Source organism: Ixodes scapularis, unplaced genomic scaffold (assembly GCF_016920785.2).
Source record: "Ixodes scapularis isolate PalLabHiFi unplaced genomic scaffold, ASM1692078v2 PGA_scaffold24__2_contigs__length_7659602, whole genome shotgun sequence".
Taxonomy (NCBI): domain Eukaryota; kingdom Metazoa; phylum Arthropoda; class Arachnida; order Ixodida; family Ixodidae; genus Ixodes; species Ixodes scapularis.
In genome coordinates, this window is record NW_024609851.1 from 5023663 (window position 1) to 5037252 (window position 13590).

At 42.5% G+C, this 13590-nt stretch overlaps 1 long non-coding RNA gene across 1 annotated transcript; it reads left to right on the forward strand.

Annotated features, from left to right (window-relative positions):
• The first annotated feature begins 3396 nt into the window (after nt 1–3396).
• Nucleotides 3397–10511, forward strand: LOC121836307. Its single transcript, XR_006077872.1, has 4 exons — nt 3397–3598; nt 6328–6564; nt 7635–7699; nt 9523–10511. It is a non-coding gene; the product is annotated as an uncharacterized LOC121836307 (long non-coding RNA).
• Nucleotides 10512–13590: the final 3079 nt, after the last annotated feature.

Here is a 13590-nt window from a genome sequence, read left to right on the forward strand (position 1 = left end):
GAGCTCGCATGCTGTGCGGTGCTGCCGGTAAGTCTTCCCGGCGAAAAACAATAACTTAATTAGTTGAAAAGTGGCATAATCGTCCGACGACGACGCGGTTTGGAAAATATGACGAACGATAGACACCTACTCAGGAGCAAGTACGTTTTGAAACTTACTCGGTACAAAACGAAACGTCACTTTGTTGTCACGTCCGGTAGCCAGTTTTGCCGACTCCGCCCACATTTTTCTACTGAAATTACGTCACTTTTGCTTCCAACCAATCAGACGTGATGACGTCACTTCCGTGTACTAAAAAAAGGAACATGTTCAATGTCAAACCTCGGTATCCTGGAGTTCAATTACCAGCGGGTGTCGTCCAAGCGCGCCGAAGGCTCGGGAGGTTCGGGCGGTGCGCCGTCTTCGTTGTCGGCAACCGTCCTCCGCGGCGTGCCTTCGAATGGCCGAAGACCCAGCTGCTCGCTGCAGCCGATAAGCCGACGCTTCAACTCGGGGTCTATTTTGCGCGAGGACACATAAGCTACAAAAGGCTCTGGACAGTGGTACGCACCCAAGACGCACCGGAAATTGAGACGCTGCGTACGTTCAACTCCGCAGCCAAGCCAATCCAACAGCAAATCCAAGAGCGAGGGGCGGGTTGATCTTTTTTTCCCTCAGGCGGCGAAAGAGCGGGGGTTTCAAATGTGGAGAGATGGTGACTGACTAAATTACGTGCTGTAACGCAAATATTGTAAAAAAAAATTTTTCGGGGGATATTTGTTTTGTGACATGCTTGTCCCAATTAGGCTGTTAAAAAAAAAATACTTTTTTTTTTTGCAGTTACCCTTTTACGGAAAAAGGCGGCGTCAACGTTTACTTTATCTGCCAGGGTTCATTTAATATTTATTTATTATTTGTTGACAGAAACAACCCGAAGCGCCGAAGCATTATAGCCGGGCAACACAAAATAATACACATACTCGCAAACATAAATACAATGGCAAAAATACAATAATTACCCTATTAAAAAAAAAAAAAAAAAAAAACAGTACGATTCTGAACTTGGCATACTTGAATTTGAACTGGGCAAAATGAAAATCGAACTGATTAAACTGGCGATATAGGAAAACAAGCTGGCCGATTCGGAAAATTAACGAGCCAAACTGGCAGATAAACCTCCAAAACAGGCAGCCGAACTTGCCAAACAGGAAGCCAAACTTGCCAAACAGGCAACCCAATTTGGTTAAACAGCAAAGAAAACTTGTCAAACAGGCAACCGAACTTGACAAACAGGCAGCCGAACTTGGAAAACAGAAACCTGAACTTGCCAAACAGGCTAAACTGAGATCTAGACAGGTGAAAGTGATAGCAGAACTGGCCCTACTGGTATTCAAACTGTTCAAAATGGTGACTGAACTGGCTACACTAATAATCAAACTGTTCTTCAAACTTGCGAGCTTCAAATTGTGGTGGAACTGTTCCAACTGATAGCTAACTGTTCAAACTTGTAGTCGAACTGTTCAAATTGGTAATTGAACTCCTCTAACAGGCAGTTGAACTGTTCAAAATGTTGTATATACCGAAGAAAGGTTAGGGGTTATATTATCTGCCTAGAAGCTTACTTTGGTCAATTAGTTCGTAAATATAATTTAACTATACTTACAACGGTTGCCGCCTTTTGCTTCAGCCTCCCAGACCAAAAAAAAAAAAACTACCCTTGTCCGAAATAAGGTAATTACAATAAAAATAATCCTGGAGAACTTGTAATTCATTGCAACTTAAATTTCTTTTAGAAAGTAGTGCAATTATTTTACAATTACGTTACTTTGAGCTACCCAAAATCAATAACTTTTATATGATAGCATAGCATTTTCTTCTCTCTGAAATGCAATTTTCGAGTGTTTTCCTTTTGGTGTTTTGTTTTGCTAGTTTTAATTCATATGATAGAATGTCAAATTGCAAGTAGAATACAAGTAATTGATTTTAGACCGTTTTACAAATGGTTTTAAATGGACGCTTGTTTTCATTTTTTTCTAAAATTGATTTTTTTAAAGATGGAACACGTGCATTTAGAGCAGGCTTATCACCTGTACCGTCTAAAGTTGTTCCAGTTACTAAAAACTTGTTCCACAAAAACTCTTCGCAGTCTTTTAAAAAAAATATATATATATTATGCGACTTTGTTTCACTTATGTGGTTAGTTGCGGAGACACACACCTAAAAGAAAAAGAGCGCTCGTTCTTTTTTTTTTTTTTTTAATTTACCACTTTGTTAAAACTCATGTACGAGTTCCTCTCCAGCGGAAGATCCAAAGCTCCGTTTTTTTCGTTTCTTTTTTTTTTTGGGGGGGGGGGGGGAGGAAGGGGGGAGATATTTGTAAGGATAATGATTTCCCATTCTTTTTTGTGTACGGGGGGTCCACCCATGTCAAATTGCCCTCCGAGAAGGGGGGACGCGGGTGGTCGACTTGGTTTGGAGGGAGCGGCCGCCCCCGTCGCCCCCCCCCCCCCCTTGGACCCGCCACTGCCGTCCTCCAAGTAAAGCAGTAATCTTGAGCTTTCCACTTTAACTGCAAAATCTTTCTATTGAAAATTGCCTGTTTTATTTCACCTGCTATACGGGCGCAGATCGTTGTCATGCCATATTTAGAAATAAAATAAAAAAAACATATAATATTTTATTTGTTTGCAGCTGAATTTAAACTGTACATACTGTAATTGATCGGATCATATCGGTAATCAAACTGCTGAAATGGAAACAATCAAGGCGTCGGACTTCTCGAGGCACGTTCGAAGCGCGATATTTGGAAGAGCAACGGATGTTCGCCCCATTTGCGGAAGTGGCCGATTGGCATCTCTCTGAAATCACAACCGTCAATAATAGAGCTCAATCAATGAATACACTAGTGTTTACTGCAGAGTTAAGGACGGCCCACTGAAGTTCGCGCTGGCATATTTCAATAAAAATAATAATAATAAGTGTTCTTGCTGGTGTAGTTCAATAGAACGTGCAAACAGAGCTGTTTGCTCCCGCGCAGACATGCTCACATACACGAGCGCACGCACGCATGCACACGCTCAAACGCACGCAAGCACAACCACAGACGCACGCACACACAAGCACAGGGACGCATTCACACGTGCGCACGAACCCGGGCGCATGCACGCACACACAGGCACGGTTGCGAATACGACGAACGAAAGGTTGGTTGAAATAGTTTCGGTTTCGGTTCTTACACTTAAAAAAACACCTAAACTTTAAATAAAACATAAGATGGACTAAATCTTCGTTAATTTTTTACAACATTATTATAGTGACAATATTATTATCAATACAATATAATTTTGCTTGGTTTCGCTAAAAAATAATCTTTTGATGATTGGGGAAGACCATCGCTATCGCAATCAGCTTCCGTTTGGCCGTTTGTCTAAGGCTGGCGACGTTGGGGATGCGGAGGCTTCGAAAATCGTTTCCTTTTTTTACGTTTTAGCCGTTATAGCAGGTATTTTAGATGTTTCCTTACGAATACCATGTTCAAGAATGTCCAGCGATGACTGAGGGCTGGGAGACGCCGCGTTTTACCAACGCCCGCAAGTTGCGGACGCTGCTGCAAGCGCCGGTAAGTAACTTTCCTTTGTTTCTGCGAAGTGCGCCGCTGTTATAAACTTCGTCGTGTACCATGTGCTTGTTAAGCTATATGCTTGATTCTGACAATGCGTCTGGCCGATGTTATTTCGTTATTTAAAAAGATCGTACCTTCTTCAAAACCTATGGCTCGCTTCGCAGAGCGAGACAAATTCGCGTGCGGCGGAACTGAGCCTGTTCGGCTCTTGGCAACGTCCGACGACGTTCGTCCGACGACGCTTTTGCGGAGCGTTCAAGTGCAATCTGACGGCAGTTTATGCAATCACAGGTCATGCTAGTTCTGACGGATGGTCCCAACAGCCGCCCTCCACCGATTTGTTTCGTAAAGCGGGAGCGAGAAAAACGTTGCAAAAGCGAGCAGCATGATTTCTTTCCAATGCTTACGCCTGTGCCGTAGAGACGCGCGGTCTCTGCGCGTATGCCGAAGCGACAGGTTTTCGAAGTTTACCATTGTTTTAATGTAAATAAAATGAGTTTGGATGTCACGTTTTTTAGTGGCGGCGAAAGCCCCTACAAATCGAGTGCCTAGAAAAGGCAAAAACATAAAAAAAAATGCGAAAAGAACCTGAATATTCGATGAAGTGGAAATACTCCCAACGTATCGTCTCGCCCAGTTATTCTTTCTGTCAAAGAATAATAGCCAGTAGTAATAAATTAAATAAATGCAAACTTTTAATTGGTTACAGATTTGTAAAGCTAGATGGCTTTTACGATATAAGGCATTGTGTAAATGTATAGGGTAGTTCATAGCAACAATTTATGTCCAATCCATTATATTGTTCATTTTCTCTAAATGCTTGAAGTTGTGTGAAAAATTGCTCACCAATGAATGTGCAATAGGGTGACTTTATGGGTGTTCTCAGCCAAAGAAAAAGATGCATTCAAAAAGGGTCAAATATTGTGTTTCCCCTTTGTTAGAACACTTCTTTTAGGTATACGCAAAATGTGCGTGTCTGCGTCTAAAATAGAGGAATTGACATGTCCCGCGGGGCTGGTACGCCTGACTCAGATTGGCTGGCAGCTTGCAGCCTATGGGAACCTGGGGAACCGCCACAAGATTGGGAGTGATCCCCACCCTCCACTTCCTCAGCGATGGGCACCATAAGGAAGGGGGAACTGCCGCTAAAGTGAATGCAAAGGCAGGTGGGTCGTTCCAATGAACCCCTATACAGATGATACCAAAAAAAGAATCATACAAAAATGTATTATTAAAAACAAAGAGTGCGAATTGCACGGACAAGAAGGAGGAGATGAACACAGCGCTTTGTTGTGTTTGTATCATCAATATCCATATTCTTCTCAATTTCTTTTCAATAATTGGCTACAACTGGTCCAATCATCAGCACTAGCCAACAAAAGTATGCTGCTATTTTTTTACTCTGCAATGACACTGTGCTTACAGTTGAATCCTACAGTGATGAACAAACAAAAAAAAGGATGCAAGCCAGGCACGCAGCCAGGATCTTGATTCGGTGGTGCCAATCACAAACTGCCGTATGGGGGATGGGTAGGGAGGGCTCCGTGTTTTCAGAGCTTATTTTTCGTGAAATTCGAAGGGTGTTCTTCGGAGTTTATTTTTAGCGAAAATCTGGTGTTTATCGGTGTTTATTTCTTGTAAATCCCCAATTCTCCGAAATTCGAAGATTAATTTCGCAGTGTTTCCTATTGAAATTATAACTAATAACCGGATGAAAACATATCTCAAATAAAAATAAAACGCGCTTGTATCAATTAAGATTTCTTCGATTGAATTTGGCGTTGGTATCACCGGCAATACTAATTTGTCCCGCGACAAAAGTCGCAGACAAGTGCGGCTTCGATAAACCTCGATACCTTAAAATTAATGAATTGCCGGAGGAAGCTCGTATTCATCCCATCAATCTTTCACGGGGCCACGCGACGTGGAGTGCTTAATGACGTAATAGAGAAGTTTCAACTGCCCCTCTTCCCTATTTTATACAATCCCTATGGTCCATAGCTTTCACTGTTACCCCCAGAAACATACCCTCTCCTTTCTCCAAATCCCATGGCCCAAACTGGAAAACAAAAGTGTAGCTTTGGTCGTGACACGGATGGTACGATGACCTGTTTCCCTAAACTAACCTTGACGAGACCAGCCGTAAGACGTCTTTTGACAACGGCTCGATGCTTTAAAAATGATTATGGTGTCATTTTCCCAGAACCTTTAATCCTGCGCTGCTCGGGGGGGGGGGGGGGGGGGGGGGGAAGTGTTGAGATACGGGAAAAGGGGGTAAATGTCCATGCGTACTAAATTGCTCAAATTGTAAAAAAAAAAAAAAACATTTTTTTTTTGCCGTGGGGTGGCATGGGCACATAACAATTCGGAGTTTATCGGATAAGTCAGAATTGACAAAAAGTTTACCAGCGGGTGTTTTTCACAGTTTTTTGGATTTATCCGAAGACGCGGAATCTTAGGGAGGGGGAAGAGGAGGCCCCAGCAAAATGAAAGACCTTGTGAAGGAGGGCGGGGGGCGGGAGGGGGGGGGAGAGGGGGGATGACTTTCAGCTGGAAAGCTCTCAGGCATTCTAAGGATATTGTAGGTTCTGCACAGCTAGGAGCCTGGTTTACATGGTAGAAATCAATCAAAAGGTCTCCAACTTTTTTGTGTGCTGTAGCATCAGCCCCGTCCCTTGGTCTTGTGTCAGTGGCAGCTCCATTCCTTGCCTCTCCCACCCCCGCAGCGGCACCCCCTCTGCCTCAGCACCTTTTTCCTGCCCCAGCAACTATCCTCTCTCTGATTCAACAGAACATCCCACCCCTGCAGCAGCTCCCCCCCCTCCCCCTTTCCGGATCAAGAACCCATTCCTGCCCATGCAGCTGTCCCCTTTCTGGATCGCACTGCTCCCACCCCTAGAGCAGCACATCCTCTGGGCCAACACCATGCTCCACCAGCAGCCCTACCGGCCCTGAAAATCTTGGTAAGCCGAGCCATTAAAAACTGATGAATTGAATCAATATTAGTGTTTGTTTTCTCATAGAAAGTAGTTAGGTTGAGAGCACGATATTGTTAGCGCAAACACGCGATGGTGGGTTTTTACTATCTTTCTTTTAGAGTCGGAGGGCTGTCATGCAAACTTCTTCTGTCGTGGGAAATGGTAATTTGGGACACTAGCATACACGTTAAAATATGGCCCCCAACAAGTTTTATTTTAAAGTAAAACTAAAATCACTAATGTTCTGTTTGCACTAACAGTGTTGCGCAGTGTACACATTGCGATACTGTTAGCGCAAACACGACATCAGCACATTTTCGCATTTTACTTCCAAATTGTATTTGCGAGCACGTAATTTTATTGCTTACAATACAGAACTAAATGAGCTCTTTCCGTAGCAATATTAACTTGGATGACATCCCTTCGTTTCCAAGAGAAAAACTAGAAAAAAACGGCGATCGCTTGTTCGCGCTGTGTACATAAAAAGAAAACATAAATTGCGTGTATTTCTATTGTGATGGGCTCAATCAGTGGCTTTGTCATCTGAAACTTATAACATATGCTAGCCTTTACTCCTTTATATTAAAAAAAAAACAAGCGTCTTCAGAACAGTCTTTAGTGCCCCTTTACCCAAATGCGACTGAGGAACAGCATGCACGTAACCAACACATGCGGATAGCCAGCACTTGCGATTAGCTGTCGAGCACCGTGTGTCGTTCGGCCAGGTTGCGTATGATTATGCTTCTGAAATTTTTCCGATGCCTAGAGCTCTAAAATGAGTTACCAAAAAAAGCAATCTGAGAAACCTCCTTTAATGCCCCTCAAACTTTATAGCTGCAGAATGTTGTCCCCGCATACAGTATATAGTCCTTTCCAACATTGATTTGGTCATAAACCCAAATTTTTAAGTCGAATGGACTTCGCCTTGAACAGGGTATAGTTTTGCTTTATGACAAATAGTTGTGAATCCCTAGTGGGTTTCTGTAAATTCTGCCTGAAATAAAGTTGTCAAATTCGATCCTACCAATGCACACACATTTATATTTCATGGACAGCATACCAGACGAACGCAGCACTCTAGGATGCTCTGCCACCTCTCTATGAAGTCAGGCAAAGGAATGTAAGTGACTGGTTTACTTCTTTGTTTCTTTTACATTGTCCTTGTAACTGATTCTTTTTGAAAAATAAACTGCTACTTAATGCTGAACTGATATTTTGATTCACGGAATGTGTGGCTGACTCACCGATCCCTGCCACTCGTGCTTTGCCCACTGGCGGAGAGGATCGAAATAGGCGAACTCTTTTTTTCTGTAATAACCAATATCAAAAGTGTTTAGTCTGGCAACAACAGGAGTTGGATAAGCATAGTTGCCAATCGCCACTCGGCTTTGTTGAATAGAAGGCGTTGTGGTAGAGTGAAATGGTCACTGCAGCACCATGGTTTGTCCTGCAGTCTCTTTTTTCCTTATTGGGGGGGGGGGGGGGAGGGACTGTGCAGTTTTTTAGGCATATGTTTTCAAAGTTCAGTTTCAGAACCTGCGGCAAAACTAAATCCATCAGCTCCTGCACGATGGCAACATTGATGGCATCGTTGCTTTCGTGCCGCTGCTAGGGCTGGAGTACTTGGTGCACCTGGTGAGGAAAAAATGCCTTGCGATGATCATCATCGGTACTGCTCGATGCTTTCCGGAGCGTTCAAGTGCAGTCTGAAGCCACTTGAACTGCTCGCTTTTATGAGAAGAACGGCGCGTTCAGCTTACGCCGTCAGTGTTGGCGTTCTCTTCCGAATGGTGTTTATCATGTGCATTCTCTAATGCATGAACAAAACTTTGTTGTTCTGGTTTTAATCTGCTGCCAACATGAAGAACTTGTATGATGGCGAGGCTCCCTTGTTTTTGTAATAAGGGGCAAAAGACACCTTTTTGTGACGTTTACAAACTAAAGATGCAATCGGAATAGAAGAGAAAAATAACTTGCCCAAGGATTCCAGGAAAACATAAAAACCAGCCGGGCTCATTCAACGGCTGGTTTTTATGTTTCCTGGAAAAAGATCAACGTTTTTCAGGTCAATTAGAGTCCACGAAGTCGTTACTGGCGTTTTTTTTTATTTTATAGGATTTTTCCGAAAACGCTATAAGCAAAGAAAAAAGTCGTATTAACACAGAACGTGTTGTAGGGATAGGTCATGCGAAAAAGCTGCATTAGTTGCTTGCAACGCTTCCTTGCAGTGCTGGACCGTTAAACCTTGGACTGTAATGCACTCTCTCTCTCTCCCCCTTCCTTCCTTCCATTCCAGAATCTTCCGTGATTTGTCCGGGTACAACTCTCTCCTCTCCCCTCTCACCCTCCGCTTTCCTTCCCCAGGATCTTTCGTGTCCCTCCCCCAGGCCCCTCCTCCTCCCCCTTCTTTGCCAGGATATTTTGTGTCGTAAACTGGCTTATTTAATGAAGTGCAACCAACTTAGAAGATAATGAGAAAACCCAAAACTTCAATTGTCATAACCGATTACCGTATCTGGAGTAGACACTGGTAATTTCCGGTCTAGAAACTCTAGAAACTGATCGTTGTGAGCTGTACATCGCTATATGTGGAATCGTTGTAAGTGGTTAGCTCTGTAATAATAAACAAGCTTGCATGTGGAATTTCTAGCCTCAATGCGATCTTAGTAAGCGGACATTGTTGACTTCAGCTTTGTCAGCATCACCATCACTTGGCCCTTTTCTTTTTTTCTTTTAAACTATTATCTCTAAGAATCAAGGCAAGTTACTAATTGAATAATTAAAGAGTGGTGATCAAACATGTTAAAAGGTTTATTCTATCCCCACTTCTAACATATATAATTTTTAAGATTACCAGACTACAATCCTAAATTTCATGTAAGGCTAAGCAGTGAGTAATATATATAGTTCTAGCTGGCAACTACTGATCCACTTTTCTTTCAGATGCCTTGAGCTACTATGTCTACCAGCATTCAAACCCCAAGGCTGTCAACCTGCAAGAGGACCACGCTGTTCTTGTGCGGCAAATGAACGACACCACGAAAAACTTCCTTTCGGATCTGGACTGCACCGAACTGTGAATGTTTTTTTTTCTTCCTTTATTCGCATTTAGTGGAATTTTTTACCTTTACGGGTTCATGTTGTGCCACATACATTATGTTTGTTATTGTCTAGTCAGACTTTTTTTAATATTTACAGTGTGGTGCCTCGGGCATGATTGACCAACAGGCGTTGCAGCGCACAATGAATGTTTTTGTTGTTCATCCCAGCCAGTCCACCGTTAAGAGAGCGTCACGTTTCCTTGAGCTCCGCCCATCCAGAATGCTACGTGACATCCTTTTGGCGCTGAATTGGCTGGGGTGGCCGAAGCCTCCCCTGCGCTCGCACGAAAGGTGACACAGTGTGTTATCTTTAGGGTTGTATGTTGTGCCACACACTGAATGTTTTTGTTGCCTAGTCCGACTTTACTTTAATCTTGTTTAATGCCTCGGGTATATTTTTAAGGCACCACACAATGTTTTTTTTAAACCTTGTCTAGTCACACTTTATGTTTAGTGTTATAGAATCGCATGCATATTTTGAGCATGCCCGAAAATTTCAATATGAATAAGACATATCAAAGTATTGGTAAATTCGGGTTTTTAACTAATATTCGGAGACTATTTGGTGTCCTTTGCTGTTTGTCTCTAGGATAAGGTAGAGCGGATTATGTGAGAGGTAAAATAAGCAGTTTATTAAATTTTCTGCACTTTGGACCATGACCTCAGCAAAGCTGCTATTCAGTCCTGGATTTACCAATCCTTAATGTTATTTATTCATGTTAAAATTTTCAGGCACATCCAAAAATATGACCGACATCAAGTTTTTGGCATGGAATGACCCTATACAAAACTACTAAAGGATTGTATAAAGTTTCAATGGAAATATAAAGGTTGTGACAGTTTATGGCCTGTGTATTCAGTATGGTGAAGATGGCTGTACTGGTGTCTCAGGTACAACCAGTTGTACCGGTTTCACTAGCGAAACCGGAACAACCGGTGTGCCCGTGTGACCAGTGTGGCTAGTTTTTACCATATGCCCAGTAAATCCAGTATTACCAGTGCATCCGGTATACCAATGTTCGATAAACCCAGTATTCCCAGTAAAAGTACCAGCATTCCCAGTTTATCCGTCCAATAACCCAGTTTGATACCGGTTCAGTATTCTCAGTAAAACTACTACCAGTATTCCCAGTTTGCCCTACCAATAATTCGGTTTGATACTGGCCTAGCATGCCGAGTATGAAAATATTTTGAACAGGGTAGTGTTAAATAAAATACACACACTCTTGAATGTAAAAAAAATTTAGGATATTGAGAAAAAAATATCCTACGTCATCTGTAGTAAATGCTGATGCAGGCAATGAATTACAGTTCGTTATTGTACCAATCAAAAATTAGTATTTTTATAATCAGTTCGGCAAAATATTTTCTTGATCTTATTACAATGATCTATTCTGGCGTAAATAAAGTTTGGTCATTCAAGATATTTATACTTATCAATTCTAGTTAAGTTACTAAATATTGGGGAAAAAAACCTTTGGACCAAATTTCTTTCTCCTTATATTCAATAGTTCCCAACCGATCTCACCCTTAATATCTGTCACACTGGACGTTCTATCGTACTTTCCCGATACAAACCTTGCAGCACGGTTTTGAATTTTTTTCTATTTCAATGGAAAACTACGCTTGGTGCGGGTCCCACAGAACACACGGATATTCAAGCATCGGTTTACCAAGCAGCAGTAAGCAGTTTCTTTTAGATTTTTGGGAGCACTGCATAGATGCCTGTTAATAAATTTTAACATTCGACCAGCCTTTTGTACAGGTTGGGTTACGTGAGCATAAAAGGAAGATCGCTTAATAAAATGACTCCATGATACCTCACAGGCGTGTTTCTATGTAAATGTCGTTAGTTAATAGGGTAACAAAGATGCTGTCGCGTTTTTTTTCCCGAAAGTGGCGTGCACACACTTGTCAGCATTGAGACTTATTTCCCACGTTCGGCATAAACTGGATATTTTATCTAAATTAAATTGTGCAGAATCATGCAAATGTCTTACCTTGCGATATAATACAAAATCATCTGCGAAAAGCCCCACAGGCGAGTCAATACCTACAGCTATGTCATTTATAAAAACAACGAATAAAAGACGCCCCAAGACTAACCCCGGTGGAACGCCAGATGTCAAAGCTACAAATTCTGATTTTGCACCGTCAATGATTGCGCATTGCTTTCTTTCAAAAAGATAATTTTCAATCTATCGGTGGGCGCTGTTACCAAGGTCGAAAAAGCGCAGTTTATACAACAACAAATGGTGGGACACAGAATCTAAAGCCTTCGGGAAGTCAAGGAAAATTGCATGCGTTTCTCTTCCACTCTCAGTTGTAACAAGATCATTGTAAAGTTCAACAATCTGAGTCACGCACCAGAGGCCCTTTCGAAAACCATGTTGAGCTGGAGAAAAGAAGTGGTTAGTATCTAGATGTGTTACAACATTACTATACACGATGTTTTCTAAAACCTTGCAGCACACACAACCAAGGGAAATGGGGCTATAGTCTTCTACAATTTTTCTCGATCCTTGCTTGTGGATTGGCGTAACAAATATCTTTTTCCATTCGCTTGGAAGTCCACTTTCCTCTAGAGACTTTGAAGAAACTATGTGAAGGTAGGGGGACACGGTGAGTGAGCACGATTTTGGCACTATTGGCGACAAGCCGTCTGGGGCCACCAATTTGTTTACATCTAGGTCCTCTAAACATTTCACAATATCTTCTATATTTATGACAAGAGGCGGCATAGGAGGCCCTGTTCCGTCATTGAGGAGTGGATAACAGGAACGCATTTTGGTAAAGGCGAATATAGGCTGAAATAATTGTTGAAACAATTGGCTTTATTATGATTATCTTCAATAACCTCATCATCACTCAAAATATCCGGGATGCCAACATCTTCATTACCAGTTTTTCGTAAGTAGGTCCGAAATTCTTTACTATTTGACTGCATTCCAACTGAAAGTTTGCCAAAGTATGCCCGTTTCGCCAAGGTGATAACACCTTTATAAGAATTATTCAGCTTCTCAAGTTTCGAAACAGCAAATTAAGATAAATGCATTTTGTACGTCTGATATGCACGCCTACGTTGATTTCTTACTCTGTTAACAGCATACGTCATCCAAGGCTTATCAGCTTTAGTATTTTCAGATATATATTTTGCTTGAATATATTTTTTAATTAGACCTGACAAACATTTCTTAAAAGCAACCTATGAAGTATGCGCACAGCTCTCCAAGGATAATCTAGTAAAATCACCTAAATATTCAAGCAAATATTTTTCTATGCCTTTATAATTTCCTTTGTCATATATCAATACTTCTCTACTACTTTCCTGTGCACCAAAAAGACGAGGGAGTGTTAAACTAGCTGTGACTATGCTATAATCGCTGATTCCAAGCCGTACCTATTTCAGTCGCACCTATTATCTTGGACCCAAATTTTATTGCAGGCGAACACATTTCGCTCGACTTGGCTGCCGGCGGTTATCGTCTCGACGACCAGCCGCACATCACACCCTTCAGCACGTAGGAAGACTGCATCACCGGCGCAACCCTTCAGGCCCACTACACAGCGCGGCCGGCAGCAGCACTTGCTATTAGCCTCAGAGACTCCCTCACCGCGTGCCCAGCCACCGCTCTGCAGAAGCAGCAGCTCGAGAGCATCCTGCACCCGTTCGCAATGATGTTCATGGCAACCCCGGGCAATACCGACGTGTTGTTGCACCGCATTGAGACTGGCAACGCCCGACCCCTGCGGTGCAACCCGGGACCCCTCAGGTCCCCAAGCGAGCCCTTCTAGACGCAGCACTACAGGAGATGCTAGATACCGGAGCAGCGCAAGAGTCCCAGAGCCCCTGGGCCTTTCCCGTCATCTTGGCTCCAAAGAAGGACGGCTCCGTACGACTGTGCGTGGA